Source organism: Mesoplodon densirostris, chromosome 2, assembly GCF_025265405.1.
Source record: "Mesoplodon densirostris isolate mMesDen1 chromosome 2, mMesDen1 primary haplotype, whole genome shotgun sequence".
NCBI lineage: Eukaryota > Metazoa > Chordata > Mammalia > Artiodactyla > Ziphiidae > Mesoplodon > Mesoplodon densirostris.
Window position 1 is genome coordinate 138,721,002 of NC_082662.1, and position 26,991 is coordinate 138,747,992.

General features: G+C 44.6%; 2 pseudogenes; both read left to right on the top strand.

Annotated features, from left to right (window-relative positions):
* The window catches only part of LOC132484442 (interferon regulatory factor 6-like), a 97,254-nt pseudogene that overhangs the window by 68,760 nt on the left and 1,503 nt on the right, over nucleotides 1-26,991 (top strand).
* LOC132484443 (U3 small nucleolar RNA-associated protein 25 homolog) lies at nucleotides 13,815-25,848 on the top strand (annotated as a pseudogene).

The following is a 26,991-nucleotide window of genomic DNA, read 5'->3' on the forward strand; positions in this document are numbered from 1 at the left end:
TACTGGTATGTAGCATTTATAGGATGCATTAGGCAGGAAACAGATCTGGAAGGCCTTGAATGGAATGTCATATCAAAGAGCTAGACTTTCTCCTATTTACAGTGAGGGAACATTGAAGGGTTTTAGGTAAACAAACAAGTAAACAAAAATATTGTTTAAGCTTTAACAAGGTAAGAGTGTCCGGGAATGTTGAGGACTGTGTCTACATGGAAAGCATGCATTCCTTGTAAAGGAAGCAGCCAGAGTTCTGGCTGATGGTTGCTGTACAGAAAGACAGGCCCAGTTTTGCCACTGGGAAATCTAGATTTTTATATAAAATCTTCCAATTTTTTATATGTTTGCAACAAGTTTTTAAAAATTTTTGATTACGTATAAAATTTTAATTGTATATAAAACGCCGCATAGGAGCTGCCCTCTGGGGGCTTCTGCCTGGAGTATAAGTAAGCTCCAGGAGGACAGGGACTTTGTCTTATTTCCACTGTGTTCTCAGTGCTTGCCACAGAGCCTGGCACACAGTAGGTGTTCATGCATGTTTGCTAAATGTACATGTATGTGTTAGTTATTAGTATTCGTATTGTATGCTTGAGGAAACTGAGGCTCATGGGGAACAATAGATGACACGGGAAGTGGCCACACTCGGGTTCAAGTTCAAATCTCTGAACTTGGGAATAGACAAAATGTCTTGCAAGAAAGATGGATTAAAGTAGACTAAGAGTAGAAGAGTAGAAACAGCTCTTCGTCAGACCCTTACACCACCCCTATCCCCTATCCAGGATTTGGGGACAGCTCAGATGTCCTGTGTGTGGCTCCACTTGATTTTCAACCCCCTGGGAAACTTCTGATGCCGTTCTCTGGGACTGTTTTCCCTCTCTTATCTCATTCAGACCTAGGAATCGGAGATGAGGCAGCCCACTCACCACCTGTCCCTCCCCAGCACAGTGACATCTGTAAAACGTTGAGTTGCTAGCAGTAGCAGTTTCTTCTGGGTCTTTCAAATCCAAACAAGGACCCACCAGATCTTGCTGTCCAGGATCCTGGATGACTAAATCCCTAGGGGTACCAGGTAGCTACAAGGCTTTTTCTGATCTAGTTCACTCTTTTTTTTTTTTTTTTTTCTTTTTGCGGTATGCGGGCCTCTCACTGTTGTGGCCTCTCCCGCTGCGGAGCACAGGCTCCGGATGCGCAGGCCCAGCGGCCATGGCTCACGGGCCCAGCCGCTCCGCGGCATATGGGATCCTCCCAGACCGGGGCACGAACCCGTATCCCCTGCATCGGCAGGCGGACTCTCAACCACTTGCGCCACCAGGGAGGCCCTAGTTCACTCTTTTACAAACATTATTAGCAGAGCTGCTCATGGCTGCTGCATACATAGAAATGAAAGGAGGTGGGCTGTACAGCAGAAACGAACACAACATTGTGAAGCAAGTGTACTCCGTTATCAATTAATTTAAAAACAAGAAAGAAAGGAAAGGAGGTGGGAAAACAATAGAGCCAGTGAAGGGGGATTTGGGGAAATAGAATATCAGTGTTTGAGGCATCTAAAATCAGAGTCAGGATTTCTGCTAAGATCTACTCAGTTGCCATAAAATCAATCCTTCCTTCCTTTTCCTTCTTTCTTCCTCTCTTCCTCCCTTCATCAAATCAGACAATAGTTTAGTCAGTCAAGAAACATTTGTTGTTCAGTGTTCAACAGACTCCCATAATTGGCAGGGAATGATTTGAATGATGCCCATGAACTGTGTCACATTTTATTCATATATTCATACACTTTCAGTTTATTCAGAAAGGATAAGGAGAGAAGGAAACACTAGCATGTTTTGCCAACTATTACAATTCACAGGGGAAAGCTGTTGTTCCTCTCTACAATTCTGGGAGTAATTTACCAATTTCTGGACTCTTTCCAGAAGCTTGTATCTGAAGGCACAGTCACGGCTCAGTGCACTGATTTCTGTGCCAGAACCCCACGCACTGCATTGCTGGCCAGTCAGTTCATCTTGCACACATTCATTTTCCTTAAGTGGATTTATTTTCAAGTCCATCGGGGGATTTTTCTTAAATTTAATCTTTAAAAGAGTCTTATCCAAGGTAAATGGATAAATTACCAGCTGGTAAATGGTGAGTAGGAAGCTGGCCAGGCCCAATCTGCCTGCCCCTGTGTCCTTTGCATTAGGTCATGGAGGGGAACCCAAGCTTTGGAATGTTAATCTTGCCCACGGGCCTGAAGTAATATCCCAGGATGTGAATGTGCATGACCATCTGTCTGTCCTGGGGGCGTGAAGAAGGCAAGTTGCTCTGTCCTTGACCCTGACTGACTGAACCCAGGGGCTGGATCTGGAGGTTTAGGGGCCGGGGAACCTCTCTCTAAGTGCTTCAATGTCTGGAGGCCCCAAGAGTTTCGCTGTTTCAGAGCAGGCATGGCCAACTCCCAGTTGCTATTCTGCGCTGTGGCAAGTGCCAGCTTGTCTTCCCTTCCCGCCCAGCCTGGGAAACTGGAGGCGTTTCTAGCTCAGGCCCAGACCCGTCCCGGTGGCCTGGATTCCACCGCCTAGGCAGAAAGCTCATCTCAGCCCAGGGACCATTTCTCCCTGGGTTTTGTCACAGAGGAATTTCTATTCCAGCAGTTCAGGGCGATGGGGGTGGGTGGGTGGCCACGGGCTTCTTCTCCCTTAAGCTACAGAGTGGTGGGGTGCGTATCAGTGTGTAGAGAAGGAAAGAGGGGAGGGAAGGGAAGCTTGAGACATTCCATCCCTGAGGTTGTTTCATCCCCAAATCCAAGGCAAATAAGGGAGTTGGGAAGGCTGGACTGTCTGCCCAGCAGTCAGTCCTGAGTCTCTGAAAGGAGGACTTTCTCACATTCCTACAGGAGGGTGGGAAAGAGACTGGGTCTGGGCAGGTCTGGAGAGCACCTGTTCCCTGTGGCTTTGGGGGAACACGTCCCGACTCGCTGAGCTCTCAGGTAGGAGTCTGGGTAGGAAGCCCAGCCTCTGATTGCGCAGGGGCTGTGTGTGTGTGTGTGTGTGTGTGTGTGTGTGTGTGTGTGTGTGCGTGCGTGCAACAAATAATTGTTTAGTGCATCCGTGAACTTTTTGCTTATCTGAAATTCAAATTTAACTGAACTTATCTGGCAACCCCAATATAGGGGGCAGTACTTGGTTGAACTGGACTGATGCTGACACTCCATCCCCCTGCCTCTCCAATTTCAGGGAGGCAAGGGCCAGTATCTGGACACATAACCCTGCCTTGACCTGCTCCCCACCCTGAAGCAAGAGAATTCCTTGGGCATTGCCTGTCCCACACAGCTAGGGCCCCTCGGACTTCAGACTTCAGTTCTGAAACTCCAGAGACTTTCATGTCAACCGGTAATGCTCCGTCCTGGAGTCCCTTTGAAGATGAAAAGCTCTCCTGAGAACTGAAGTGCTCTGTTATTGTAATTAACATAATTAACAGCACTTTTGCTCATAGCCCTGTAGGAAACTGGGGGACTTTGCTTTTTGTAAGAAATACCTACCTGACTCTCCCAGGAGATGGCCATCCTCTTCTAATCCAATATGAGGGTAGATGTCCCTGCCAGCCCGTGTCTGCTCCCACCTACCCTGACTTAGCCTTGTCTTTTTATTTGTTCAGATGGTTTTTCACTACAACAAGGCACCCGGCTCTCCAGGCCCAGTAGCCACCCTCTCCTGGGAGATGTCTGTGCCTTCTTGATGAATGGTAAAGCCTGGAGTAAAGCCTTTTGGTAAATGGTCTACCCTGGCTCTGGAACGGACAGAAGGGGTGCCAGCTGCTGCCATCTCACTTCTCAACCCAAATGCCCTGACCACTAGGAGCAAACTCTTCCTTAATGCCAGGAATCAGGTTGTTGCTATGTAGAGTGGCCATGTGGGAGGTATATAGCATTTCCTTCTGAAGGTAGCTGGTCATACAGTGGTAACCAGGGTAGCTAAAGGTCATGCCCAGGGGCCTTGTCCAGAGTCTGTTGTCTTAATTATTTATTTCTAGGAGTGCATCCTTCTGCTTTCCCCAAGGAGGCGATCAACTCTTGCACAGGAAGAGCCAGTGTATTCCATTCCCTAAAGGTGTAGCGTAGAGGAGATACTCAGCATTGCTAATTGGGTTGTGAAAAATTGATGTTTGTGATAGACCAAAGAAGCATGTCTGCCTCTCTCTGGATTCCCAGGGCTCTTAGCAGCTCTCTCTGGGTTTCCTGGCATACCTACTGTATGATTTTTATCTGGCCTGTCACGTGATTGTAAAAACTTACAGAAGTGTTCTATGTTGTTACTACTGGCAGTGCAAGGCCTCTGTCCAAACTGTCTGAAGGTTCAAGAATTTTAGACAGTTGACTCTGATGACGGCTAGAGGTTATAAAATTTCCCTGTCACCCCAAATCTGTCTTCAACACCTTGGTATTGTCCTACCCTAGATTCTCTTAGGAAATCACAAGAAGGAAAATTAGAGTCCTGGACCTCAGTAGAATGCGCTTTCAGGTCTTTAGAGCCTGTTCCTCCCCCCACAACACACACACACACACACACACACACACACTCATCTGCGAGTGGCAGAGTCAACTCCTCCCCACCTTCCTATTTCATTCAGTTTAATTTAATAGGAACTTATGCTTAGACAGCAAATGATGCTCAACAACAATAATGGCTCACACTGAGCTTTGTAGATCTAGTCTCTTTGAGATTCAGAGTCACCAGAACATGTCAGATGAACTAGAGGGGTCCTGACAAGGCTCAATGACAGACAGTTGTGACAAGGCCACTGAAATGACCTTCACCGTAAGACAGTAGTGACCTAGGGCCTGGAGCCCATCATAGGGGTGAGTTGGCTCTGGGAACGGCATGAGGCTGATGCTGAAGCCTCCTTCCAACCCACCTGCCTTGACACTATGAGTGTGCCAAGGGAAATGGCCATGCACTCATCAAGTGAAGAACTCGGACCCTAAAGAGCTATACCACTGGGAGCTAGTGGCATGCCTGAGACTGAGTATAACAAATTGGTGGGAGTTGGGGAGGGCACAGGGAGGGCTGGGGAGAATGTCTGCTCTTGCCCCCTGGAGCACAGCCAGGCTTCAGCAGTGACTGCTGATGAATGTAACCAGGACTGACCCTTTGGACTGGGTCAACATCATTGAGAGACTTGACCAAACCAGGAGGAAGACTGAACTCCTTGCTAATCTACTCATGGAGAAACTTGGTGTCTTAGTCCATTTGGGCTGCTATAACAAAGTACCATAGACTGGGTGGCTTATAAACAACAGATATTTATTTCTCACAATTATGGAGGCTAGGAATTCCAAGAAGATTTGGTGCCTGGTGAAGACCAACTTCTAAGTTCTTAGAAGGCCATCTTCTTGCTGTGTCCTCCCATGGTGGAAGAGACGGGGTTGCTCTCTGGAGTCCTTTTCATAAGGGCACTAATCCCATTCATGAGGGCTCCACCCTCATGACCAAATCACTTTCCAGAGGCCCCAGCTCCTGCTACCATCACATTGGGGGTTAGGATTTCGACATATGAATTTGGCAATGGGGCGTGGGGACACAAATATTCAGTCCATTGTACTCAGTGTCGTTGGGATTCCAACTTTAAAAGAGACTTGGTCCCTTTAGTTAAAGACTGAAGTACAGGGACAACTTTGAAGAGCAGTTATTCTTCACATAATATATACCCTTCGAGGGAAATAAACCTTCACTGTATTTTCTAAGAGAAAAAGCTAGTGTTTTCTTCATTTTTGAATCAGGGCTACACCCTTGTCTAATTTTATTTTCTTTTAATGAGTCTTCATGGTCTTTTTGTTTTGGAAAGAACAAACACTGGTTCCTGGGTATATTCCTGGCTGGTTGAAGAGAATGTCCTCCTTGGATCCCAGCTGACAGTGCTCAACACTTAGCCATGCTGCCCTCATCTCTTTTCCTGCCTTGTCCCAGATACATTCACTGTCATCCACCCCAGCCATCAAAGAGACTACAGTACAGTTACTTTAGGATTGGAGGACACAATGATCCAAACATTCATCTGGCTCCAAAATCCCCTCTTCAGGCAGAGCTGGAGGAGTTCTAAGTCTGCAGAATGAAGGTAGTCCGCCTTCAACACTGACTTACAAGCAGCTTTGCAATCTGCCTTTGTGGAATTTTCAGTGCAAGAATTTATGGTAAACTCATGAAGGACATCTTTAGCTGCAAACTTTATTTCTAAAATTTTTAGTTCTAGTCAGAATAAATGCACAGAGAGGAAAACAAGGAGAAATAAAAACCACCAGAAGATGCTAGAAATCTTCTTCATGAGAAATGTATGGTTGTTCAATATGGGAAAGGCTGACATTCTTGGGGCTTCACTATCTGAATAAGAAAAGCTGCCCCCAAAATGCAAGGTAACTCAGCGCCCAAGGAAAAAGATTAAGATCACTGAAGCCTCCCACACCAGATGTAACAGGCTGGGCAGTTAAGCCTGTGATGGGAGAACCACACCAGGGAGTGATTTGCTAACAGTCCAAAGTGGGAGAACATAGCAGCTGCTGTCAATGTGAGCTAAGAGGCAATTATAGATTCACTTTCATTCAAGATGGTAATTCTTAACTTCATTTTTTTAAATGTAGGACCGTAGTCTATATCCTGAGGATTTTTTCCCCCACTTCTTTTCTCCTAAAGAAAAGCATTCTCATAAACTGTCATGTAGGTTAACTGGTGGTGCTCAGAAAAGTCATGAATTTTATGGGCAAAGTGGCATGTAAAAGGTGAATGAGAAAAAAAAAAAAAAACCATCACATTTAAGTCAGGCCATCGCAGGCTGGATTAATCACTCCACCTCTGTTCTCTCGGTGCATGGCTCTTACTTTCATTCAGGAATTTATCATGTTGTGATGTCATGGACAATCATCGGCTTCTAGGACTCCTCCTTCCCTCAGGACTCTGAGCTCCCTGAGGCCAGGGCCTCTGTTTTATTCTTTCTCATAAACTCCCTTGCCACTCAATATATGCCCAGTGTACAGTAATGTGCAATCAGTGATTACTGAACAAATACCCTCCAGGTCCTATACTAGTTCCAGTGGCATATATGAAGTCTAAACTCATTTTGTACTTACTGTGATGGAGATTTGAATCCAGATCCAACTGAGTCCAATACCCTCAGTCTTAAGCCCTTTGTAAACCTGCCTTTCCTGAGATGGATTGATCAGTAAATGGGAGAAGATATCAGCTTTCCTGCTCCCCAAATGGCTTCTCCTTTTCCATCACCTTGCTGGGTCTTCCTCATCACCCCCCCACCAGCCCCTGAAATTTACAAGCCCCCAGGGTTCAGTTCTCAGGCTCCTTCTCTGTATTTACACGTCGTGATCTCATTCAGTCTCATTCATATGCTGACCACTCCCATTTGGGCATCCTGGACTCTCCCCTGAATCCCAGATGTGCATGCATATTTGACTACCTCCAGGACCTCTTCACTTAGATGTCTAATAGAAACCTCAAATTTAATGTGTGATTTGAATGATCTTGACATTATTTTTTTTTGATATACCAAAGTGATAAATGCTGTTTATGACTTCTTTAAGTTTACATAGTGCTCCAACATATTAATACCCTCTGAGCTTCAAAAATCCAAATACATTTACAGTAGTATTATCAGTCATCAAAATGACAGGGAAGGAAACTTTACCTTGTGAGAATGCACAAATGTTCTCATTAAGGCAGCATTGACCCAGACGATCATTTAGTGTCTGTCAAGATGGATAAAAGGGTCTCTGAGCCACAGGAACGGAGGGAAAACAGAAGCAGTTAACAGCGATGGGGAGCAGGGCCCATTAGCTTGGCCCCTATGATCCCCTCATGTTGTATCCACGCCCCACACAGGAACTAGCATGGATGGCGTGGATTTCACAAAGTGAATTCACTCCAGTCTCAACTGAGAATAATTCTATCAGGAGAGACTTGAAAGACTAGTTTCAAGAAATATTGAGAAGTGGGAGGAAGCCTTTGGTAAAAACAGGAAAAAGGGCTTCCCTGGTGGCGCAGTGGTTGAGAGTCTGCCTGCCGATGCAGGCGACGCGGGTTTGTGCCCCAGTCCAGGAAGATCCCACGTGCCGCGAAGCGGCTGGGCCCGTGAGCCATGGCCGCTGAGCCTGCGCGTCCGGAGCCTGTGCTCCGTAACGGGAGAGGCCACAACAGTGAGAGGCCCGCGTACGGAAAAAAAAAAAAAAAAGAAAAAGTCTCCGAAGTCTTTTGGAGGTGGGCAGCATCAGTAGCGAATCGGCTGCTCCAGGAAGGCGTCGGAAAGGAAGATTTAATGTCCTTGTCACCCGTACAGACATCACCGTGATTTCGCTGAAGTCCAAATTGCTTCACATAACCCCCTTGCTTGAAATCCTTTAAGGGTTCCTCACCTTACATCGGATTGGGCCTCAATGCCCCAGCAAGGCATGCAAGGCCTTTAGTGGGCTGACTCCTCACCTGTCCGTCTCTCCAACCTCTCTACTCCCAGCCACCCACCTCAGCAACAGGGTCCACAGACAGTTCTCCAAACACATCTTTCCACCTTGCTCATGCTATTCCCTCTCCCTGGCACCTTCTTTCCCAGGAAACCCTGACTCAGTGCATCCTCTGTGCAACTCCCCATGACCTTTCCTCTCTCCTCCACAGCAAGAGGAGCTTCTTTATCTTCTGGGTTCCTAAAACCCTTTGTAGACACCCTCCTAATCTAGCCCATGACAACATAATTATTTGTTAATTGCTTTGTCTCCCCCAACTAGACTACGAGGTCTTTCAAGGGGAAAGCCTGATGTCTGAGCTTTTTAAATCATTACTGCCTAACATTATGACAGGAACATGGTAACTGTTTAGAAGATGTTTGATGAATGAATGAAGGTTTGCCTGCTAAGCCTCTGCCAGAAAAATGTGAAAAACAGAATGTAGTTACACCAACATTCCACTAGAGAGAGGGAGGTAAAACTTTATCCCCTCTAGTGTAGCATTTTAGCCTTGTTCTCAGTCAGATGAATATAATCTGATAAAATATTTCAGTTTTAGGCTAGGCCTAATATAAAACAACCTCTGATAAGCTTGAGGAAACATAATTATTACAGGTCACTCTATGCCAGGCTCTGGGTTTGACAATGGATAGTTCTTCTGGGTACAGATGAATAGAAAGTGTAGGCACTATATATAATAGTGTTTTACATTTTCAAGTTATATAGAGTGCATTGAAATGCACTACAAAGCTTTTCTCTTTTCAGACATAATCTCGTTATCTAAAACATGCTCCACCTAGAAAGCTCATTGCTCCTTACACAATAAGCGCTGTGGAATCCGATGACTACCCAGCTCTCTAGTTTCCTGTTGCCCTATATCCCTCATACCCTGTCTTGAACACACACACATGCTGTTCATGAAGTCAGCTGAAACAACTCATACCGCCTAAAATCTAGAATCTAGATTAATCTCAAGTTCAATACCGATGTTCAATGAACGTGACAGGCTGACAAATGCTCAAAGGCAGCAGATGACCTTCCCCCCCAGCCCCCAACCCCCAGCAGCACCAAAACCCTGACTGAGCTGCTTCCTTAGCACCCAGCATCTATCAGTTTAGCATTTATCACAGTGTATCGTAATAGTCTGCATACTTATCCATACCTGGATGAGGCTGAGAGCTCCTTGAAGAGGCTGGAATGGATCTTATTCTTTCCCCCAGCCTCAGCTACTAGCACAGCACCTGGCACATGGTGTTTCGTACCTTTTTTTTTAATGAATAAACAAGCTCATTTCATTATACAGGTAGCGAGAGACTGATTTCTGCCAGCACTCTCAGGAAGAGGCTGGATGGCTTTGGGGTGTATACAGACATGTATGCATACATGTGGTGGAGGAGACTGTCTGATTTGAGGATCTAGGAGGAGACAGATGTGTGGGTGCACACACCTTCCCCAGAATCTTCCCAAATCAGTAGCTGAGGTGTCGGAGCTTTCATAATTAGAGAGTCATACCTTTGGATTATTTATGGCTCCCTGTCAACATATCTTGAACACATGTGCCCTTGTTACCATTTATATTATCATATAAATTTCAAAACTCAAACTTCCCCAGCATCTGATCTGTATCCTCAAATTGTGCTCCTTCCCCACCTTCCCATGCCTGCTCTGTTGAGAATCTCAGATAGACTCCTGTTTACTTTCTGTAGTTTGTATTAGGACATAGTTTGTCTTTTCAAATACATCACTATATGTCAAATAAGCTCTTTCCAATCATGTACACCATAATATTTGCAAGGGATTAAAACACATCAATTTGTATAATTCCATGAGTTCATAATGATACTAAAAATTAAAAAAAAAAACTTGACTGGTCAACAATAGAAGATCCAGTGAATTGACTCCTTGTGTTGAAAATTAGTAAATGAAGGGAGAGAATCAAGCATTTCTTCTGCTTTTCCTATACAAACAGTACCGCTGGGTAAGCAAAATTTAGGGGAAGGAAAAGCTTGCTTTCATAGAAATAGTCCAGCAAGTAAGTGAAGAAGAAATGATAGAATTAGAATATCACCTCATGATAGAATTAGAATGTGACCTCTAATGAATTCACGAATTTAGACATTGACTACCAATGACTGGTAACATCACAAAATGAAAGACAATCAGACGGTATACGCCTCCTGATGGAAGTATAAAATATCAGCTATAATGAAATCTGATCAAAGTTCTAAATCCCACAATGTATTCGTGAGAAACACAGAGAACAGCAGAACATGTTCAACTAACAGTGTAAAAAAAAAAAAGAAAAAAAAAAGATGACATTTATGAGACAATCAGAAATCTGAATACTGACTGGTTACATGATGATATTAAATAATTGTTATCATCTTTTTTTTTTTAGGTGAAATAGTGCCATTGTAGCTATGTTAAAGAAAGAACCCTTATCTTTTAGATATTTAGAAATAAATATTTACAGATAAAATAATACAATGTCTGGGATTTGCTTCAAAAATAATACAGGGGCGGGAGTTAGGGGTAGTGGGTGGGCATATAAATGAAACAAGATGGCCTTGCATTGAAGCCGAGGGATGGGAACATGGGAGTGTATTATACTGTTTTGTCTACTTTTGTATATACTTGAAATTGTCCAAAGAAAAAGTTTTTAATAAAGAAAAACGAACACTTTTCTGAATATTCTGACCATCTTGTCTTAAGGGACAGCCACCCCCCTCCCACCCCTTGAGATCGTTATCCTAGGGAGTCTCCCCGAATTGAAAATACCCAAGGAACATTAATTCATCAGCCTCTCTTTACAAACTAGTCTAAAAGATTATTTCCTGGATTGTTTTTACCCCTGAAAATACTGAGTCCCTGAGGGCAAAGGGCAAAGAAAACCCTGCAGGAGGGAAAAGGAAGGGCTGAGCGTGAGAAGAAGAAAGGGAAGAACAAATTTTGCCTTTATTACAATTTTCCCAGGGCCTTCACTAGTTGGCACATGCATCTTCTTTGTGTGGGTTTTACCAAGAGAACTTTCACTGGAGGCATGAAAAATATGTTGAAATTCCGAACTCTCAGGTTAAAATTTCACAAGGCATCCCCTTTTATGTTGTCAAAGGCTAATATAAATATTTTCAGAAGCGGGCTCAGTGAGCCAATGATGAGACCACTTGGGTGGAGCTAGGGCACAGTTGTGTCTGAACCTGGGAACAGTCTAGACCTGTCCATAGGACTACAATGCCATGGAAAGCAGGAGAGAGTAAAGAGTCACATCAAGTGCTCAAGAGTATAGCTTTTTAGAGCAGATCTCTGGAAGAACACCAAGAAACTGGTTGCCTCTGGGGAGGGAAGCTGGGGCACTTGGAATAGGGTGGGAGGAGACAAAACATTGTATGACTGTATTGTCATAGCCAGGTTATACTGTGGTTAGTGCCTTAGTATGTATGATGAGATTTGCAAGCAGCCTCTTGTTTAGGTAAGTGACTGTACTTTTTATGTTGAAATGAGACAGAAGACAGATGTGTGTTTGTTTCTGGGTTCCTTGGCTGGGCCACCTGCTGGCACTACCTGCTGTTTGCATATTTTCTTGATCCTCCCTCCCCTTGCCTCCCTCCCCCACCCTAAGCTCCCAGCATCTAATTAGGAGTAGATGGTCCCCAGAAGGACAAAACTAGGATTTGAAATAGTTGTAGTGCGACGTGTATAGGTGTGACATGGTATTGGAGAAAGGTCCAATTCTCTCACAGACACTCGTCTAATAGGAGAGGCAGTGAACACTATTTTTGATGGCTCCTATTTTAGCTTAAATATTCAGGTGAATTCTGTGGTTTATGATTGACATTGTAAGTTACTATTAGAAACAAAGTGTCTCTGTGTTTATCCTGTGGTTTATTGTTTTGTTTTGTTTTTCCGGTATGCGGGCCCCTCACTGTTGTGGCCTCTCCCGTTGCGGAGCCCAGGCTCCGGACTCGCGGGCTCAGCGGCCATGGCTCACGGGCTTCGCCACTCCGCGGCATGTGGGATCTTCCCAGACCTGGGGCACGAACCCGTGTCCCCTGCATCGGCAGGCGGACTCTCAACCACTGCGCCACCAGGGAAGCCCTATCCTGTGGGTTTTTTTTTTTTTTTTTTTGCGGTATGCGGGCCTCTCACTGTTGTGGCCTCCCCCGTTGCGGAGCACAGGCTCCGGACGCGCAGGCTCAGCGGCCATGGCTCACGGGCCCAGCCGCTCCGCGGCATATGGGATCCTCCCAGACCGGGGCACGAACCCATATCCCCTGCATCGGCAGGCGGACTCTCAACCACTTGCGCCACCAGGGAGGCCCTATCCTGTGGTTTTTAAGTATCCCTGCACACTCTGCCTGTCTCTAGAGTATTAAGTCCAGTTGCCCTGTTTGTACCTCTTTGTTTATTGAGGTTATTATTTACTTGCATTAAAATGTACCAATTTCAAAGGTACAGTGTGATTAATTTTGGTAATTGTATACAAGGTGTAACCACCACCACGACCCAGATATAGAAAAGTTACTTACCCTTTAAAAGTTTTCCATCCCAATTTGCCCCAACTCAGTTTTGAGACACTTGATTGAGTTTTACTTCTTTCTCTAACATCGACTCTCCGGGTGATTTAGGAAAGTCACTTTACCTCTCTGGATGTGTTTTTGCTTTTATAACATGAAAAATGCCAGAACAGATGTGTTACCAAGGGCCCTTGCAATCCTTTCAGAAAATGAGGGGGTAGGGTAAGGGCGGGAATCTCAGCCTTGCGTCCCCATTCTTCACATGGCACACGCATGTGGCAGATCCTAGTGGGAAAAGCCTGTGGTCGCATCAGAGAGAATGAGGTTTCCATCTCCTCTCTTGCTAGTGTGTATGTAACCTTTTGTAAGCTTCAGCTTTCTCATCTCCAATATCAGGCTTATTAACAAGGCCTACTTGTTCACTGTTGTTGTGAGGATGAATTGAGATGCACCGGCAGCCTTAAATGTTAGTTGGTATTTGTATTATGGCATAATATAAAGGCACTGCATTCAACCATCTTAGTTACTACACGTTTATGCAGGCTGATTCTCACAGCCAGAACAGACGCACAAAGTACACCCACCCATTTACCCACCTGGGGAAGCCCAAAGCCTCCCTGCCTGCCTTCCTTACGGGGCTCAGAGAAAAGCTGCGCAGGCGTGCATGTGCTTCCAAAGAGCCTCGCTAGGGGGCGGAATGGGAAGCAGGAAGTTCTAACGCCTGTCGTACAAGCGCGACGTAAAGCGGGTCTGCTTTATGGCACCCTGCTTCCGCCGTAAAGCGCCGTTGGCACGCCTGCGTGAGTGGGTTGACGAGACTACTTCCAGGTGAAAAACGCGACTCTTGGAGGTTGGCTGACTTGACGTCTTCCCATGGGCAAACACGGGAGCCGGAGCCGGAGCCAGAGCCAGCTGCTCAGCTCCCTAACTAAAAAGCAGAAGAAGCATCTAAGTGTTTTCGGCGAGCAGCATCCCTTCTATGACAGATATGGAGAGGCAAGGCTGGGACCGGCGCTGCCGGCGTCCTTTCCCGGTGGGAGCCCGCGTGTCCGCGCGTTTGGTCCGCCGGTGCCCCGGGGGTAGTGACAGGGCAGCTCCCGCCGCGTCCCACGCTGCCCCGGCGCCGGCCTAGCTCGCCCGGGGATCCTGGCGGCTTCCCGCCTGAGATGGGGTTCTTCACCGGTCTTCCTACCCTTTGTTGAGCCTGTAGTTTTATGCTAGACGGCACGCCTCCTGTGTGGCGACTGGGCAGAGATTTTATAAGCTTGTTTTCGTTTGATATGTTTTTAAAGAATTGCTTGGGGCCTTCCCTGGTGGCGCAGTGGTTAAGAATCCGCCTGCCAACGGAGGGGACAGGGGTTCGAGCCCTGGTCCGGGAAGATCCCACATGCCGCGGTGCAAGTAAGCCCGTGCGCCACAACTATTGAGCCTGCACTCTAGAGCCCGCGAGCCACAACTACTGATCCAGGGTGGTGCAACTACTGATGCCCGCGAGCCTAGAGCCCCTGCTCCGCAACAAGAGAAGCCACCGCTCGCCGCAACTAGAGAAAGCCCGGGCGCAGCAACGAAGACCCATAGCAGGCAAAAATAAAGAAATTAAATAAGTTAAAAAAAATAAAAAAAGAATTGCTTGGGACCCTCGACATCACCTATCTATTCAATGACCATGAGGAAACTAATGTTTGGGTAGTTGTGGGTTCCTCTATAAGTGTCCAGACTCTCAGTGATGATCTTAGTGCTCATCCCACCCCCTTTGGGCTGCTTTATCAACCGTTAGAGGGATAGTCTACTTAAGAAATTTGCTAGAAAAGGTGAACCCCGAGGGCTTTTATTTGCCAAAATTTCCCATCTTTTGGATGAGAGCCTGTTACTGTGTGACTGTAGTATTTGTCATGTGGTCTTGTTAGACTTTTTCATTCGTCTCTTATTATCTATTTGGCATATCCTTCCAAAACCTGTGCAAATGCATATGGAGTTTTTACTTGACACTAGATATAATGTATTTATAACGGTATAGTCTGCCATGTTCATTTAAAGTTGTATCATTAGACTTTTCCTAATTGCTACATACTAGTAGTTAAAGTTTAACATTGCCTGTTTCTTCTCAGGGTTCCCAGAAAGGAAGCAAAACCACAGACTTGTCAACTGGTAATGCTTTATACCTTCTTTATGATAGTAGATTCTGGACTGTTACTTTTAAGATTATATATGGTAATAAAGTTTGGCTACATTTCCACTCTTTTTGATTTTAGATGTAAGCTGTATTTTAGTAATATTGCTTAGTTTTAAGTGCAGATGTCTGTTAAAATGCCATTGTGATAACTAATATAGAGTATGAAACTGTCCTGAGAGATTAGTCTGTTAGAACCTGTTAAGGAGGCTTCCCAGAGGGCTCTTGGTGAATTCTAAGAGGGAATGTCATGTTTGCTTAACATAAAATAGAGTGCAAAATCATCAAAGGTCTTATTATTTTATTACTACAGACTCAGAAATAAAGTACACTTTTTTGTTGTAAGTTTTCCTGTTGCTCCTTTAAAGGTGCCAAATGTCTGACACATAGGTTAGATCGCCTTATAACCTAAAGCTCCATGTGTTTAGTTTGCTGTCTTCCCATGTGGAACGTTAGCAGTTCAAAGAAGAGGAAGCGCTTCTAGAATCATAGCTAGATTAGCTGTTTTAAACAAATTTGGTGCTAGGTTTGGTTGAATAGATAGGATTGCATATTTGCAGAAAAGCTAGTTTTTATTTAGAAAAGTCTGAACTTGGTTCCACTGTGGGCCTGATGATAGTCGTGGGGTAGCAACAAGAACAATATAATTTTTGTTTTTAAAATCCCCATTTTCCTTTTAGTCAGAGAGTTTATAGGTACTTCAAGTTCTGAAAGTGAAGCATAGAGTGAACCAGAACAAGTTTCTGGTTACAACAGACTACTTGCCACATTAAAGGATGTTTCCAAGGAAGATGAGGAGGAGGACGAGGAAGAAGACAGTGTTATAGATGAGACAGAAAGGAATCTTGAAGATGGCGATAGTGACGACATTGTGGAGGAAGAGATGGCAGTAGAGTCTACTGACATGCGGAAGAGTAAGTGCCTTTGATGTGGGTTTATCATCTTTGCAGGGACCACAGACAGATTGCCCCAGGGGCAGGGTGCCTTGTACCATAGAGCTGGGTGAAAGCACATGGATTCAAAGCAGAGATTCTTAACATTGTTGGGCTCTGTGATATCTTCAGGAATCTGATGAAAACACAGGACTCTCTGGCCATAAAAATGCAGAAGTGACATTTTTGCTTAAGATTTCCAGGATTTCATCAATCCTACTTCAAATTCCCCTGATTGAGAGGAAAGGGAACATAATTCTGTTTTTGTAATGGTCTCAGTTTATGAAAGAGATGATTGTTCCTGCCTTAGAGGCACCAAGTTTAATGGAAGATAGACATAAAATATACAAAAGTTTTCAAGCATCAAATCTGAATGGAACGGATAAATATAAGGTGTTAAAGAGATGCAAAGTGGTCACATGCTGCCAGGGTACATGAGGGGAGGCTTCAGAGAAGAGCTGGGACTGAAAGCTTAAAGGAACTCTGTCTCACTCAGACATCTAGGTGACTTATTTTTTTAAAAATTATTATTAATTTATTTACTTTTGGCTGCATTGTGTCTTTGTTGCAGTGCGCCGACTTCTCACTGTGGTGGCTTCTCTTGTTGTGGAGCATGGGCTCTAGGCACGTGGGCTTCAGTAGTTGTGGCACACGGGCTCAGTAGTTGTGGCTCACGGGCTCTAGAGCACAGACTCTGTAGTTGTGGCGCACGGGCTTAGTTGCTCTGCGGCATGTGGGATCTTCCCAGACTAGGGCTTGAAACCACGTCCCCTGCGTTAGCAGGCGAATTCTTAAGCACTGTGCCACCAGGGAAGTCCCCATAGGTGACTTTTTAATTTAACTTTAAAATCAACTTGACTGAAGTATGAATTACATTCAACAAGGTGTACCCATTTTAAGTATGTAATTTGATAAGTTTTGACAAATGTGTATATCTATATTGTCATCGCCAAAGTCAAGATACAGAACACTTCCAATACCTGCAACAAGTTCCTTCTTGTCCTTTTACAGTCAGTTTCCCAGGCCTGGCATCAGGCAACCACTGACATGCTTTCTTTCACTATGTATTAGTGTTTCCTATTCTAGAAATTCATATGAATGGAAGCATACAATAAGTACCCTTTTGCATGTGGCTTCTTTGGCTCCTCATGTTGTTGTGACTCATCCGTGTAGTTCATATTAGTAATTCATTTCTTTTTGTTACTGGAATAGTAGTCCATTGTCTGGATATATCTGGGTAACTTTTTATATTCTATTATCTTAATGCCTATTTGCCTTACTGTATTTTTTTCTATACTTTAAGGTGTCACACACCATTCTTAGTATTTTCATTCATCACTTTTACTAGGATAAAAAAATCGTTGCCTCAGACTTAGGGATTTTTTAAATTTTGTTGGTTTTCCAGTTTTCTTTCATGTTTTAGGTTTTTAAAAATGAAAAGTTTGGTTTTTTAAATTATAAAAGTAATATATATTTACTGTAAAAATTTAAGAGGGTAATATAGTTAACGTATATCTCCTCCACCCTGGGATGAACACCTTTAACATTTTATAGAAACTTCCAGACGACTTTTTTATGGATATATGAGTGAATATATATTTGTGTGTATGTGCATAATGGCCTCATACATTTCTGTAAGTTAGTTTTTTCTTTAATAATATAACGTGTAACTGTGGGTTCACATTAGCTTGATCACATAGTATTCCATTGTAAATAATATGTGATAATTTAATTAGTACCCCTTCGATAGAAATGACAAAATCATTTTTTCTAGTTATTTGTTATATCAACGCTGATTTGAACATCTTTACATGTACCGGGTCAGCAGTCAAGCTGAATTTTGAAACTTATGTCTTCTACCTGAATTTGCTTAGAAGTAAATGATAGCCTAAGGAATTAGATTTCATTTGTTAACAAAAGTGTAATTATATTTATGAGTAGTAAATAATTTCACAAAATGTTTTATCAAAACTGCAGATGTGCCCTTACCTGCTGACACTAAGGGAAAAGATGGGCACGGGCCACCTGGCACATCAGAGGAATCCCCAGAGGAGTTTACAGATGCAAAACATGAGTCACTCTTCAGCCTAGAAACCAACTTTCTCGAAGAGGAAAGAGGAGGCAACTGTTCTCTGAAAGCATCACAAGGTCAGAGCACAGCTCATGTTGTTTGAATTTCAGCTAGTGCTTAGTATGGGTGGTTGTGGTCTAATACCTGTTAAATCTCCTGTTATTGGAATGAGCAGTAATAGAAACAGGTAGTTTAACAGCTAGATGTAGAGCTGGAAAGAAATGCTTCTCCAAGATCTTTTGTGTTTTTCAGGGTTAGGCAGTGTTGCGAGTGGGCGCAGCTGTTCATGAGAACAAATAGTTGAACAATGATAGCAGGGAAGGCCAGTTCCTCAAAGCTCACGATCCACAGCTGGGGTCAGGGGAAGACCTCTGATTTTTTTCCCCAAGCAGGGAAGGGAGAGAAAGAGGAGAAAAGTACTTTGCATTTTTCTCTCTATCCTTCACTTGCTCTTCCTTACTGGAGCAGTAATTTTACAGATTTGTGAGACCCGGCAGTGGCTAATCTGATTGGTCCTTATTACCAGGAAGCACCTCAGAAGCCAGAAAGCTCCACCCTGTCTCCCCAGTCTCTCTCTTTATTTTTGGCTGCATTGGGTCTTTGTGGCAGTGCGTGGGCTTCTCACTGTGGTGGCTTCTCTTGTTGTGGAGCGCAGGCTCTAGGCACGCGGGCTTCAGCAGTTGTGACACGCAGGCTCAGCAGTTGTGACACACGGGCTCAGTAGTTGTGGCTCGCGGGCTCTAGAGCACAGGCTCTGTAGTTGTGACACACGGGCTTAGTTGCGCCGCGGCATTGGCAGGCGGATTCTTTTTTTTTTTTTTTTTTTTTTTTTGCGGTATGCGGGCCTCCCACTGTTGTGGCCTCTCCCGTTGCGGAGCACAGGCTCCAGACGCGCAGGCTCAGCGGCCATGGCTCACGGGCCCAGCCGCTCCGCGGCATGTGGGATCTTCCCAGACCGGGGCACGAACCCGTGTCCCCTGCATCGGCAGGCGGACTCTCAACCACTGCGCCACCAGGGAAGCCCGGCAGGCGGATTCTTAACCACTGTGCCACTGGGGAAGTCCCCATAGGCGACTTTTTAATTTAACTTTAAAATCAACTTTATTGAGGTATGAATTACATTCAACAAGGTGTACCCATTTTAAGTATATAATTCGGTAAGTTTTGACAAATGTGTATATTTATATTGTCATCGCCAAAGTCAAGATACAGAACACTGGGCCATGCCTCTGTTCCCATGACTGTTACTTAGACAAGCCTGTGGTAGGCTGAGGCAGGGCTCTGCTGTCTCTGAGGTCCTGTGTCTTAGCCTGTGCCTGGGTGGGCACATCAGGTTGGTCTCATTCTGGGTCCTGACTGCCTTTTTTGGTCCCAGTGCCATTCTTCAACCAGCGGTGCCATTGAAGTTGAAATTTTAATCCTCATTTGGTTCTGTTAGCTATTCTAGACAAGAGGAAGAAGTAGCAGGTAGAATTTGGGCAAAAACCGCATTCTGAACTCAAAAAAAGTAAAAAAAAAAAGAAACCCTGGAGGAAACATTAGGAGGCTTGACTGTCCTAAAGTTTCTCTGGTTGTTTGGTCTATACTGATATATTATCACCTAGAATTCTTATTTCCTGTTGTTCACCTTTATCTTAGGTCTTAATATAAGGTGCACTGCATTTGAAGTTTTACTACCTGGGTCCCTAAATGAGTCATTTAACTTTGCTTCTTACATGAGTGGGGCTGGAAGAGAAGGTTGGGTGGCCAGTGCAGACCCTGCCATTTTGATCATTTGTTCACCTCAGTTGAGTGTTGAGCATTTATATTTGTCTTCCAGTGCAGGTTAAATCAGACATGGAACCTGCCCTCAGGGATCCTGAAGTCTAGTTAGGTGAGGTAGGACATGCACATATATGTGTTGGTGTGGGTAACTGAGGGCAGGGTGGGGCGCTTGAGAGAAAGTGATGACTGTCTATAGGGGACCAGAGATGGCTTCTTTGGAGCCAGAACTGTGCCTGACACAGTAGGCTCTTGGGAAATAGTTATTTATTGTGAGTCAGGGGGTAACATTCAACGGATACTATTTGGATATATAGAAATGCGGTGAACAAGAGGATAGAATTTTCAGTTAAAGGAAGGAAAGCCACAGTGGCAGAAGAATTTGAGAGCCATGTAATTCATAAATTACATTAGAGAGGTAGGTTAGAGGTGCATGTTGAATTTCAGACTGAGAAGTTTCTTCAAAGGTTTTTGAGGTGGGGAATAATGTGATTAAAGAAATGCTTTAGGGAGATGGACCTGTCAGAAACTTTTAAGCTCTGGACTGGGATAAATGATGGGGAAAGTTGATGGGGAAAAAGATGAGTCAACATCATGAAAACAGGATGTCATTCACAGGGGAAGACTGGAAAATCCCTGTCATTTGCCCTAAGTGTTCTAATATTCTTTATTTCTGAATTAGATCCATTTGCACAACATGTAAACAAAGAACTGAAAGAAAAAGAAATCCAGGCTGTTGCCACAAATCCCAAAACTACCCACCAGCTAAAAGTAAGCATTGTTCCATCATCACAGTTACAAATGGAGAAAAGCAGTGGTCTTGGGTTTTAGTGGTCTCCCTGAATGTATGATACACACCCGTGGCAGATGGCTTGATAGGGAGCAAGACAGAGGAAGACTGGAAGAGCCCAATAAGGCACAGACATAGCTAGAAAAGGCACTGGGAAGCTGGAAGGTGGGGACCAATAAGATAAGAATGCTTTGGAGACAGGTACACCAGGGTTTAGACCAACGTCTGCAAGGGGCTATCTCATGACCTAAGGCAAGTTAATCTACCTTTTTAATCTTCACTGTTCTCATCTGTTAGAGGGGGACAGTAATGCCTGCATCAAAATAAAGTAATTTAGTTTATTGGGAGATATGTACGAAGTGTTCAGTCAAACAGTAGCTACTGCTGTTCATTTGTTTGAAATATCTGAGATAAGTTCACACCTAAATTATTCAGTATGGAGCAGTTTTTGCTTCTTTTTTCGGTGATTTTTTTTTTTTTTCACCACTGATGCTATTCATAAGAATTGGTCAGCCTTGTTTCATTGAAATTTTTATTGAGATAATAATTATAGATGCAGTTGTAAGAAATAATACAAAGGTATCCCATGTGCCCTTTGCCCGGTTTCCCCCAATGGTAGCATCTTACAAAACTGTAGTACAATATCACAAGTAGGAAATTTCCACTGATACAACCTACCTGTCTTATTCAGATTTCCTCACTTTTGCTCCTGCTCCTTTGTGTTATTTAGTTCTATACTGTTTTATCACGTGTAGGTTGCCCTGGCCACCACCACAGTCAACATACAGAGCATTTCCAGCACCATAAAGATCCCTCCTCTTCCCTGGTGCCATTTTATAACCACACCCACCTCCCTCCCCCCATTCCTAACCCTTGGTAACCACTAATCTGTTCTCCATTTCTATAATTTTGTTATTTCAAAAGCGTTATATAAATAAAATCATACAGGTTGGCTTTTTTCACGCAGCATAATTCCTTGGAGATTCATCCCAGTTGTTGGCATATATCAATAGTTAATTCTTTTTTTTTTTTTTTTTTCTTTTTTTGCGGTATGCGGGCCTCTCACTGTTGTGGCCTCTCCCGTTGCGGAGCACAGGCTCCGGATGCGCAGGCCCAGCGGCCATGGCTCACGGGCCCAGCCGCTCCGCGGCATATGGGATCCTCCCAGACTGGGGCACGAACCCGTATCCCCTGCATCGGCAGGCAGACTCTCAACCACTGCGCCACCAGGGAGGCCCAGTTAATTCTTTTTTATTGCAGAGGTCATCCTTTCTTTATTGCTAAGATCAGCAGTTTTGTTACAGTGCAAAAATTCCCAGACTGGTATTCCACAAAATACTATTCTTTTCGATTCTAATATATGTCTCCAAAAAAAAAAAAAAATCCAAAACAACAACAAAAACCTTGTTCCATGTCCAAGTAAATTTGGAAAACTCTGGGTCAAACGAAGTGGAACGGAGTCCTTGTTACAGGACTCAGCAGAACCTTTAGTGTCCGATCTGCATGTGACTCTCCCTGAGGGGGATTAGGTTTTGTGGTGGTTACCGAAGTTATTTGACCGTTGGGCCCCCTTTTCTTTTGTCTAGAGTAAATTTTGACTTCCTACAGTGTGGTCCACAGGACAGTTTGTGACCCACTGATCTAGTGAAGAGCTCACAAGGTTTCTAAAGTCAGAAATCTTGGGCTTTAACCCTTAGCTCTGTTCTCCTCTGTTTGTCTGAATCCTATAAGCTCTGAACCTCAGCATTTCCTAAACTGCAAGAAGAGCATTATAGTGTTTAGCTTGTAAGGTTGTTGTGAGGATAAAGTGAGAGGATCTGTAAGTTGTGAAAGGCCTTGGTAAATTATAAAGCACTATATGAATGTAAGGTACTATAATTCATTTCTAACTTAGTTCTTGATCATTTCTCCCACAGTGGCCCATCCTGGGCCAGCTTGTCTTTTCATCCAGGTTTCAACAGTTGGAAACCTTTAAACCCCCAAAGGACATTGACTTAAAGTCACTCCATCTCCAGAAGCCTCTGGAATCCACCTGGATCAAGACCAACAGCCAGTTCCTCTCTGGTCCCCCAAATTCAAGTAGCCCCTTCACACCCCTCCAGAAAGAGCTCTTCTTAATTATGAATTCTTACCGGGACCTGTTCTACCCAGAAAGGACTGCCCTGAAGAAAGGGGAAGAGATCCGCCACGTGTACTGCCTGCATGTGATAAATCACGTTCTCAAAGCCAATGCCCAGGTGCTTGCCAACAACAGCAGATGCTGAAGCCAGAAACTTGGGTTGGGTGATGATGATGACTTCAGGGACCAAGGGCTAACGAGGCCCAAGGTGAGTGGCAGCAGCAGAACTTTGCCCTCAAGGAGGCTGTAAGGCTCTAACATATGGGTCCTGGCACTTAGCAGGTTCTCAGATGGTTTAATGATTGGAATAATGAATGAGTCCAAGAATGAGCATATTAGATGGGCCAGGTAATGTCACAGCAGTGCTGCAGACAGCTCAGTGGACTGTCTCTAACAGCAGATCTAACTGGAAACTGGAGTAGTAGGTACCTCCATGATAATTCTCTCCTTAAAGATAAACCCTGATCCTACATAAGTAACACTCCACTATAAATCTCTTCTTTGTGATTGTCAGAGCTGGATGGGACCTTAAGGAGCCTTTTATTCAGTCCCTACATATTACACCTGTGGACAGAGACCCAGATTCGTAGAAGACCTTGTTAAAGAGAACCAGGGAAAAAGTAGCAGAGACAGGACTAGAACCAAGTATTCTCTTCACTAAGCCACATAAATATGTAAACCTTGGAAAACAAAATCCCTGTTTTTGCATTGTATCATTATTACTGCTTAAAGTGATGATTACATTTATGTGGCTCATAAGCCTAAGCTCCAGTGGATTGGGAGCTTAGATCGTTTAATTCTGTCTACATTTTTCATGATGTCCTGGAGCTAGATACTGTGCCACCCATACCCCCTTACCCCTTAGCCTCTGTGTCTGTATTGAAGAAGCCTCATCTTCTTAGATTCTTCTCATTGGGCTTAATAGGATTTTAGGATTTTGATACTGATATGGCTCTTAGAGATTTCTTAGTCCAACCCTCTTGTTTGATAGTTGGGGAAACCAAAGCCTAGACACTTACTTAGTGTGACAGCCGGGACAGTAACTTGGCCCTCTTCAAAACTGATCCATCATCCCTGCACTGTACCAAACTGAATCACTACACCCCTCTGGCTGTGCTGGTTGCCTTTCTGAGAAACTACCTCAGAATCTTGAACATCAGGGTAATAAGATTATCTGTTTCCATTTAGAATTGCAAAATAGAATATGAGGTAGATTACCCATGAATCACATTCAGAGTTTGGTGAATTGCCTGATCTGACTGGGGTTATATCCATTGATTGTATTGTTTACACAAGGGTAGTTAGAAGGTAATCATTTGTTAAGCATCTTCTAGTTTTTTTCCTCAACAGTTAAAATTAAGCACTTTTGGAAATGTTTGGAAAACTGAATCCTATATTTCTCATTGAAGTATCATCTTATTTCAGAAATCCTTTATCAACATTTCTGAAAAATGTACTAGGAAATGTACTAGAAATGTAATGATGCTTTAGTCCTTTCCTTACCAGCTTTATTCTCAATACATCTAATTCATTTGTTCAGCATATTCCTTGGGTCTTACGGATCAAAATACTGAACTAAGTTCTGTGGGAGACAGAAATGAGTAACATTTCTTGTCCTCAAAGAGCTTTGTGTGTTTATGCCCTTGGGTTTTTGCTAATGGACACCTCTATTAACGGCATTGACTTACCTCAAAAGGTATTTCTGGGCTTCCCTGGTGGCGCAGTGGCTGAGAGTCCGCCTGCCGATGCAGGGGACACGGGTTCGTGCCCTGGTCCAGGAAGATCCCACATGCCACGGAGCGGCTGGGCCCGTGAGCCATGGCCGCTGAGCCTGCGCGTCCGGAGCCTGTGCTCCGCAGCAGGAGAGGCCACAACAGTGAGAGGCCCGCGTACCGCAAAAAAAAAAAAAAAAAAAAATTCTACATTCTGCTTAAGAATTGCGCCCCCCACCCCAAGGAGCCATGAGATTGAAGTCCATAGGACATGGTGCTGTGGGTCGGAAAGATGCTCAGCCTTCAGTACTGAGCCAGGTCCTGTGTAAAGGGGGTGACACGGATGTGGTCCTTGGCCAGGGACTGTGGAACAGAGGGCTCCTTAGGTCCCCAGCAGGCTCACCTCAAGCTGTCCTTCCTTCCCCTTGCCCCTCCAAGGCTGCCCATCACTCCCTCCACAGGTGCTGATAGTGGTGCCATTCCGGGAAGCTGCTTTGTGGGTGGTACAGCTCTTCATCAGTCTTGAGGGCGACAGCAAGAAGAAAATAATTGTAAGCAACAAAAAGAGGTTTAATGGAGAGTATGGCTCAGATCCCAAGGAGAGACCACCCAACCTGAAGAGGCCTGAGGATTATGAAGCTGTATTTGTCGGCAACATCAATGACCACTTCAGGACTGGTAATTCCTCCTTGTCAAAACTGAGACCCTGAGGGACCTGAGGTGTGAGGTGCACATAGCTGGAAGCTAGAAGCCTGGAATTAGGCATTCTTTCAGAGGGTCTTCCTATTGTTCCTCTGGTGTCTTTAAACAGTGAGTCAAAAATGATACACAGGGCTTCCCTGGTGGCGCAGTGGTTGGGGGTCCGCCTGCCGATGCAGGGGACGTGGGTTCGTGCCCCGGTCTGGGAGGATCCCACGTGCCGTGGAGCGGCTGGGCCCGTGAGCCGTGGCCACTGGGCCTGGGAGTCCGGAGCCTGTGCTCTGCAGCGGGAGAGGACACAATGAGAGTCCTGCATACCACAAAAAAAAAAAAAAAAGATACACAAACCAGATGCTGCCTTAATTTTCAGCTCCTTCCAATGCCTATTGATGTAAAGACTCAGTACAAAATGGGGAGACCGGGACCCAGAACTTTGGTTGGAGAAATTCTAGCTGTTAGGGTGTGGTGACTGAACAGTGATAGTATAGATGGAATTTGAACTATTTGCTTCAAGGCAGCCTTTTGAGTGAATATTCCAGGGATATGTTGATGTCTCCCTTTGTTGCAGGAAGGATAACTATGGCAGTGGCCTTCCTGAATGCTGGTTGAAAGGTGGCTTGATCTTGATGGACTTGCATTGCATGAGTCTTAGGGATGGACGGGCAGAGCAGCAGAGCAGGACTCTCACTGTCCCCCTCCTCACCTTGCAGTGACTGACCTGGACATCAAATTTCAGTACCGTGGGAAGGAGTATGCACAGACCATGACGGTGAGCAACCCCCAGGGCTGCCGGCTCTTCTATGGAGACCTGGGTCCCATGCCTGACCAGGAGGAGCTCTTTGGTCCCGTCAGCCTGGAGCAGGTCAAGTTCCCAGGTCCGGAGCACATCACCAATGAGAAGCAGAAGCTGTTCACCAGCAAGCTGCTAGACGTCATGGACAGAGGACTGATCCTGGAGGTCAGCGGTCATGCCATCTATGCCATCAGGCTGTGCCAGTGCAAGGTGTACTGGTCTGGGCCATGTGCCCCATCGCTTGTTGCCCCCAACCTGATCGAGAGACAAAAGAAGGTCAAACTGTTTTGTCTGGAAACGTTCCTTAGTGGTGAGTCTTTTTTCAGACGATTGATGGTGGGAACTGCTCCCTGCGAGTCTGTCTTCCTCCTTCCTGCCCCCCTTTCCTGGCTCTGCAAAGATCTTAACCAAACGGTTTCTTCTGGAGGAAGTCAAGGTAGAAGGGGACCTTGATTCTGAAAAATAAAAGTGACCTGGGCAACAAAGAAGGGTGTTCCACTCCAAAGCTATGCATTTGAAGCCAGTTTTAGGTGGTTGTGGCCCCTTTATTGGCAGAAGAAGGAGACAGCCTTATTGCTCCCCACATTCTACCAGCTTATCCTTAACTTTGGAAGGTGACCCTGTTTATCATAATCCGCAAAACATATACTCTTCTCATTTGGGACATATTTGCGTGGCAAATTTAAGCAGACATATTTAGGGAGAGCACTGAGATGTGAATTTTCCAATGTGATTTGAACCCTAAGTCTGGTTTAAGCGGTGTCCAGTAGAACTGTCTGCAATGATGAAAATGTTCTATATTTGTATTGTTCAGTATGGTAGCCACTAGCCACATGTGGCTATTGAGTATGTAGATGTAACTAATGTGAGTAAGGAACTACTTAATTTTAGTGAATTTAAATTCAATACCCACATGATGTGGCCAGTGGCTACTATTCTGGACAGTGTAAAAGAAAGTGTTTACTG